This window comes from Numida meleagris, chromosome 27, assembly GCF_002078875.1.
Source record: "Numida meleagris isolate 19003 breed g44 Domestic line chromosome 27, NumMel1.0, whole genome shotgun sequence".
Lineage (NCBI taxonomy): Eukaryota > Metazoa > Chordata > Aves > Galliformes > Numididae > Numida > Numida meleagris.
In genome coordinates, this window is record NC_034435.1 from 58,864 (window position 1) to 66,980 (window position 8,117).

The 8,117-nt window shown below is 42.6% G+C and overlaps 1 protein-coding gene across 2 annotated transcripts in view; it reads right to left on the minus strand.

The window, feature by feature from the left end:
• LOC110388988 (ceramide synthase 4-like) overlaps positions 1-4,276 on the minus strand; it is a 61,597-nt gene extending 57,321 nt beyond the window's left edge. The window contains exon 1 of one of the 2 annotated variants that reach the window (XM_021378846.1): positions 4,077-4,276. The gene's annotated coding sequence lies outside the window, so the exon portion shown is untranslated. The remainder of the gene's footprint in view (positions 1-4,076) is intronic. The other variant, XM_021378841.1, reaches the window with a different exon arrangement.

Consider the following 8,117-nt stretch of genomic DNA (forward strand, 5'->3'; position numbering starts at 1 on the left):
GGCTTTCCATCAGCTCGTTATTTCCAGGCTTTTCTAAAGCTGTAGCCAGGATGGATATGATAAGCATAGTTATAAATACCTGCCTTGATAGAAATGTTAACAATTTGAAAACAAATATAGTCACTTCTTACAGTTTTCTCTCTTACACACTGTATTTCACATGCTCAGTTCCAGTCAGGCAATATACAATCAAGCTTGTAGCAGACTGATGGCTTGAAAATAGTTTCTGCTGCAGTAGCTGGTTTGCCATTAATGCTTTAGCATCTGGACAAATAAATTGGTGAATATTTACACCAAGAGTCTAGCTCAAAAGTTGTAGTAATGTTAGGAATCTTTGGCTGTATCATATTCCCTTGGTGGAACCCCAATGCTCCTACATGCATTAGTATTCCTGTAGCTGGTTGTACAGCATCACCAAAACCAGTTTAATACAGTGCTTGGCCTGCAGTGCCTGTATTTATAAATCCAACTTCTCTGGATCTGATCCAAAGCCCACTGACGTCAGTGAAAAACTCCCACTGACTTTCAACGGATATGGACTGGGCCTTCCAAGAGCATAAATCTGCTCATTTCAGTGTGTGCAGGGGTTGAAACAAAAGCATCTAAAAACCACTGGAGTGAAGGAAGGGGCTTTGCACAGACTGTTTCCCCCCACAACCACCCCTCCCCCTCTTCCCCTCAGTTAGCTGTGACTTTCTCAGTTACAGAGGTGTAATATGAGTCATACCACTCAGGAGCAGCAGTTTCTATGTAATCACCAAAGTAACAAGCACAGCAGCAGCAAAGCACATCACAAACCTGAAAATTTCCACACAGCAAAGCACACAAAGGCCCGGTGAGGATCCCTGACCTCGTGTACAGGGACATGACCTGTGCATGTCTTGCCATTTTTATAAATTATGATGAGCTTTGAACTGTGGCTATGAGCGCCTCTCATTCCGATGGAAGAGTGTGCTCCCTTAAAGCCTTAAAAGGTATCATTTCTTTTAGGGGATGTACATTGAGGCATCCAGAGGGGTCTAATGCAAGGAAGCATGCACCGTCTCTAAATATCAGGCGTCTTCGAGTTGTTTCATGAAACAATTAGGGCTTGAGGTACTTAAAAATAACTTTAGAACATAGGCTGCTGAACTCATTCCAGGTTATTATTTTAATTACTATACATCTGTGAGTGAAAAACAAACGTAATCATCCATCAACTGCCCAGTGTGGACTGGACAATACTGTGTGCAGATGTCTGAAAAATCCTCTAGTTACAGCCTTAAAGTGAGTCACCCTCTGAAATTCTGTTCAACACATCCACCTAAGGCTCTGACCAGACCCGATGGTCAGTTTGCCTACCATCTCTTTGGTTATGATGTGCCAGAAAACTCAAATGTGTCTGTATCAGTGTGGACAGCACCCTCGTGTGGAAAACCAAAACACCCGCACACCCATCTCTTGGTATGACCAAACTCCATTTATACACAAATTAATGGGTTTTAGTGTGGAAAATACCGTGGTAATAAGGTAACTATTGCAAATTACATGCCAATAAAACAGTATACTACAAAGTGGAGTACTGAGCCGATAACATTACTGTGGAGGAAATAACTGACTGGCACAATTAGGTTCTGATGGTTTGCAAAGCTACTACTGGTGATTCATAGAGAACATGGAAGGTTATTCAAGCTGGGTTCCTCCCTTTTTCCAGCAGATTTATGTAGGAGAAAGTAACAGTAATACAGGTCAAGGAACAGAAGAATGGCCAATAGCAGACAGGGGAGGCAGAAAAAGAGAGAGATCAGATGGAAAGCAAAAGGACACAGCATTTCGAAGCAAGGAGGAAATTGACTGTGGACTTAATTTAGGACAATCAAGCTTGTATTTGTACTCAGAATTTGTAAATGCATTTATCTATATTCCATGCAAAATGCAGATGTGCTCTTTGTAGCAGTGACTGAGACACAGAAGGAAAGTGCCTTCCTTTCTGGACCACACAGTTGCCCATCATCTCACCTCCTTCTGTAGGGCTTGCACTCTGGAAAGCAGAACCAGAAACCTGGGGGGAACTCCCCGACCCAACCTGTTCTTGCAGCCCTTTGGTATTAGGGTTGGGTAGGAAACCACTCTGAGAAAGCACTGCCAGGTATTTAGATACAAATGGACACATTCACTCTTGGTCAACTTCTCAAGCTGAGCATCCACAAATGCCTAGCTGTAATGTGAACTCATTGTTACTGGGAGTTAGAAAATCCTGCCTGTACTGGTTTTCAGGGGATTTAGGAACAGGAATATCTGCCTGTGTAGGTGAAAGAAAGGTGCAGATGCTCTGCTGGTACAGTGGCACCTCCAGGTACCCACAGCTCCAGATTCTGTAAGGACTTGCTGGTGTAAGCTGTGCTGTGACAGTTTGGTGTGGCTGCAGAGCGATGCTCTTCAATACCAGTGTTCTGGCAGTTGATCATGATCTTTCCAATAACATACAGATGAAGCTTCACTTTTGCCAAAATTCAAACGCAACACGAATTGTGCATTTATTGTTAGTGACTCTGTGATGAGCCAAATGCTAGTTTTTCCATGTTGTTAAAATGTCTCTCTTACTTTGATTTCATATGCTCAAAGGCAGACAGGACTGAGCTTCCTAACTTCATAAGGTAACAAGCTATGCAAACAGGATTCACTCCCACTTTTTAGTAACTCCCAAAAGCTCTAATAAAAGTGCCATAATGTCCTGTAATGATCCCAAACATTGCAGCTTGCAGTGATGTTAGACTGTTTTGGAACAAAACTGAATTCTTTTGCCCTTGATTACTTTTCAGTCTGTTTACCTCACTGCACATTCCAGTGACCTTTTCAGATCTCAGAGGGAGGTTGTTTCAGCAGTTCAAGTGCTGATAATGTTTGCAGTGCTGTGGTAGTCAGGGGGGGTGGCAGTGAGTAGGTGACTCAAGGTGTGAAGCCCTGCTTGCACACCAGGGGACTTGTTGGAAAGTTTCTGTCATTCCCCTCAGCGGACAGGGAGGCTGTTGTTCCTCCTCAACCCCATTTTAAGGAAGACCAGGGCTGGGTGACAAGGTCCTGACTCCGTCCTGTGGCAGAAAAGGAGAGAAATTCCTTCCTCAGGTGGTTGGAGAAGCACACAAACCTGCTGCCCCTGCAGCCTGCCAGTGTGCTCTGCCTGCAGGTAGGTCATGTTTCAGGAGGGAGGACGTAATATTTTGAGTCACTCTGAAAGTGAAACCATGACTGAGAGAATAGACATTCGTGAAGGAAGAACAGGGCTGCTGCACCTGGTAAGGACTGAGGTCTGAATCACAGCTGTGAGTTATCTCAGACACTCTGCATCAAGTTCTTTCAGAGGGCAGAGTTGTATTACAGTAAAACTACCTAAACACTAACTGCTGCTCAAAGAGGCTGTCTTGACCCTTCCAGCCATTTGCATTCCTTCAGACACATTCTCTCTACCTTCTGATGGGGCAGCTTGAGGAGCTAAACAACCAGAAAACCATCATTAGTCTTTTCATTTATTTATTTATTTTAACTAACACAGCAGAATAAAGACCTTTTTACAGGGTTAGTTTCTTTCTAGTTTAGCTGCTTGAACTGGCTCAGCTGGACACACGTATGAGTACATGTGTAGTCCCATGCAGCTCAACAGCAAATGAAACCAGCGTCCCAGCATATTATAAACCTGCACCAAACCTCATGGTCTTCATAGTTTCCTTGCACCAACACTAGCATTCATGCGGAGACATTCTAAGCCAGTTCAAGGTCACAATGCCACTGAAAATAAAAAGATTTTCTACTCACATAGTCTTAATTTATAAAAAGATAATCCAAGCCATGGTAGTGTTCCAGTACACATACTGGATTTCAGCCACCTAGCAGCTGCAGCTAGGTGCACCTAGTGCAACTAGTACACCCTAGGTGTACTAGGGGTACAAGGAAAACTGTAATCGAAAGGACCAGCAGAAAAATCTGACAAGTGTTGTAGTGATTGGAAAGACCAACACAATGGAAAAGGTGCTACAGAAGAGGTGGAAGGACCAGTTTGATAGCAAGGTGCTACAAAGGAAGGGAAGTAGATCACTCACCTGTATCAGAAGATTCTGGGCTCACAGGGAAAAGCTTCCACCAGGAAAGATCTCCAGAAAGTAATCCTTCCTCAGTAGCAGTCAGCCCTTCAATGAGGCCTAAGAGGGGTTGAACGTGGCTCCAGCCCTTCTGGTCACACAGTGAATTGCCTTCACCTGTGCTCCCAGGGCTGACTGGGTCTTTCCTCCAGGTGCTCAATCAGTGGTTCAGGCTGTGACTCAGCAGTTCCCATACACGTGTCCACATTACCTGCCATGCAGAATGAAGCAGCAGTGTGCTGGAAACAACTCTGATGCCAAGACGTTGCAAGCAAGATCTGTCACTTATCCGCACCTCATTCCTTTAGCTGAATTTATTGTCAGCCACTTTTTTTTTTTTAAATTTCCATATGCATATAACAATTTGCATATGAAACAAGTGTTGCTGTCCTCTTCGTATTCTTTATGGTTACCATTGTATGTCTGGTACAGATGTTTCATAGAGCAGTTCCAGGCTCATTGGCAACATTTCTTTTTAAAGGTATCTTATGTTCATCCGTCTCTTTGAGCATCAGAATATGTTCAACTTTGTTCCTGAAGATATATCCTATATATTACTGTTCTCCAAGACTGCAAAGACAATGGCCTGACACACATCTATTTTTCAGAAATAAAGCTGTTTTAACTCATTTTGATTTAGGTAATTCTCTTGCTGGATGCAGACTGACCAGGAGGTCAGTCAAGACGTGACAGCTTGCTTTAGAAACAAATAGTTGTACTGAAAGCATACAGAGACTTCAGTTTTCATCTGGGAATGGTATTTTTACTAAGTAAGGAATACTGCCACTTTAAATTTTAGCTTCTCAAGTATCACATGGCTGACATGGGAAAGTCTGCTCAGCAGCTGTGTCTGGGAAGATTAGGGAAAGGCTTAAGGCTGTGTGTTGCTGGAGGAAAGCTTCTGAAGATAAGCCTTAGTTATTTAAAGCAAATCAGCTGTAAAAGACAACGTGGTGAGAAATCTCACAATGAAATATTAATACAGATAAATAGATTGGAAGGGTGCATTTATGGTCACTCTCCTTGCAGCATGGGCAGAGAACAGGCATTGTCCTTGGACATTCAGACAGCTGAGCTGTGCAGACTGTTTTCCTGATGTGAGCCTAAGAGATGTTGCTAACTTTATATTCCAACAAGGGACGAATCTCTACAATGCCATAGAAAGTAGCACTGAGAATGGGATGCTTCACTGATATATTTGTTATAACTGCAGTCAAACAGCAAGCAATGTTGAACAATTTTATGGTAGCGCTACCTTTAAGTAATACTGAAACCCAGTCTATATCAATATCCTCCTGTCAGTTGCTGAGCCCCTTCCCACAGCTGTTTTGCAGCATCCCTCCTGTCCTGGAGATTTCTGTGCTTGGATCACAGTCACAGGAATCCACAGATTGTGTCTGCATTCACACTGCCCACTCCAGCACAACTTGGCTTTGACTGTTTCCTCGTGCAGTGTAGAAAGTGGTATGGGAACTTTTAGTCTGACTTTGTGCTATGTAGGGATCGTGTCCTACAAAGTTGAACCCCTGGGGGCTCACTAACCTGGCCGTGTTTTTCTTCTGTGCATCCACATCAATACTGTGTCACTTCTGAACTTCCCCTTCAATAGTTCAAGTTTCCCACTGCACTGTCTGCGGCTGATGCCTTGAAAGCGGCTCTGTCCTAAGTAAACTGAGGACAATTGTTCTCTTCACAGCGTAATTGTAACGAACTATGTAATAACCACGCCAAGATAAATGTTTTGTCTCAGGAGATAAAAGCAGCCATGTTGAGTTCTTTGCATGTATTAAAATAAGAATTTCCAGACTGATGATAATAACAGAAATTAAAGTTGGAGCAAGAGGGCAAAATGTTACGTGCTTAACAAGCAGCTGCCATATTTAGCTAGATAAATGCAAATATACCATCACTAAGTACCATTTGCTCCTCCGGTAGGTCGCTTTGTACTTTTTAAAACAGACCTGTTATATTGCAGTGTATTCAATTGCCATGTAAATAACCCACCACAAACCTGTTTTTAACTTCAGATGTCTTTAACATAACATCTGTGACTGTACCACACAACTGTGTGATGAGGAACAATCTTTTGATTTCTAAACTTCATGCATTCTGACTACATTCTAGCTCATCATACTTATCTCTCATGTTTACTGAGAGGAAAGTATCCCTGAGTCAGACTTTTAAAGGTGTTAGCAGCTACCTGGTAAGATTTATAGGACTCTCTTGGAGAGATATGCAAGAATGTGCTTTAATTTATTATATCTTTAAAAGGCCTTAGGAGAAGTTGCATTGGGTCAGATCTGTGTAGTCCAGGGACTATCTCCAAGATTGCTTCTGTGTTGCATACCCAGGCAAGAATAAGTCCAGATCTGGCATATATAATTCTTCCCCCTGATGTTCTTCCACCTGTTTTGACTCAGAAACCAAATGTGGTTTCTATATAATACTTAATTGTCAATGAATTTAATTTCCATAAAATTCTATACTCTCCTTCGGATGCATTTGACTACCACCATCTATACCAGCTGGTTCTTTTTGAACTTAGTCCCTGCTACCTTCATCTCGTTTTGCTTTCATAGAATCATAGAATCATAGAATCATAGAATTAGCTAGGTTAGAAAAGACCTACAAGATCATCCAGTCCAACCATCCACCTACCACCAATAACCCCACTAAACCACGTCTCTCAACGCTGTATCTAAATGTTTTTTGAACACCTCCAGGGACGGTGACTCAACCACCTCCCTGGGCAGCCCATTCCAGCGCCTGACCACTCTTTCAGAAAAGTAGTGTTTCCTAATGTCCAGCCTAAATCTCCCCTGGCACAACTTGAGGCCATTCCCCCTCGTCCTGTCACTAGTTACAAGAGAGAAGAGGCCAACCCCCAGCTCACTACAACCTCCCTTCAGGTAGTTATAGAGAGTGATGAGGTCTCCCCTGAGCCTCCTCTTCTCCAGATGGAAAAATCCCAGCTCCCTCAGCCGCTCCTCATAAGCCCTGTGCTCCAGACCCCTCACCAGCTTCGTCACCCTCCTCTGAACACGCTCCAGGGCCTCAATGTCTTTCTTGCAGTGAGGGGCCCCAAACTGGACACAGTACTCGATGTGCAGCCACCTTTCATATTATAAGAAAATCGTAAAATTGCAAAATTACCTGTATTCTCCAGCTATGAAGACTATCCACTTCTTGGCTGGGGGACCAATACTGCTCTGATCCATTAGGTGGATTTCCAAAGGAAATTCATTACCAAGAACTTCATATGACCTGACTAAATAAAAGGTTTTGAAAGACACTGAAATAACAAACTTGTGCAGAAGTTGCAAAACTTCATAATCAGGTGACAAAGCACCTCGCTACACCTAAAGCTACACATAATGGCAAAGATATACCTTAGCCAGAACAGGAAACTAAATACCATCATTGGCATCTTTGTGGAAGGTGTCATCCTTTGGAGACCAGAAGTCTAGGAACTCAAACTAAACCAGGCAACAGACTTTGAATAATGAAGAACTTTTGAATAATGAAAAATAATAACAGCAGCAGGAAGCAGAAAGAGGAGGGCAGTTCCACCCAATGCTAGCATGCTGCACAGGCATACAAGAAATGGTAGCCCTTCTCACAAGTTTTCTCTCTGTGATTTTACTGAATGACAGGGTAAACTCTTGTGTTATTAGAAAGGAGGACAGAGGTGAAATTCATCTCTGTGAAGATCAGCAATGGCTTTGATGTTTTCAGTGCTCCCTAAAATCTCATGCTGAATTTTTGATGGAGGAGCAAAATCTAAACAGTGTGATATGTCTGTGATAGTGTGCTTGGAAGTAAAGAACATTATCGTATACGTAGTGGCATACAAACTACTCTCTTGAGCTGAAGCTGGTGATGCAGATATGTTCTCATTACTTTAGGGTGTGACGCATCAATGAAGTATTGTCTTTTGTCTTCAAAGCAAAATTGAAAATTGAGGAAATGCAGCAGGGAATTTAAATTTGAAGGGATAAAAAA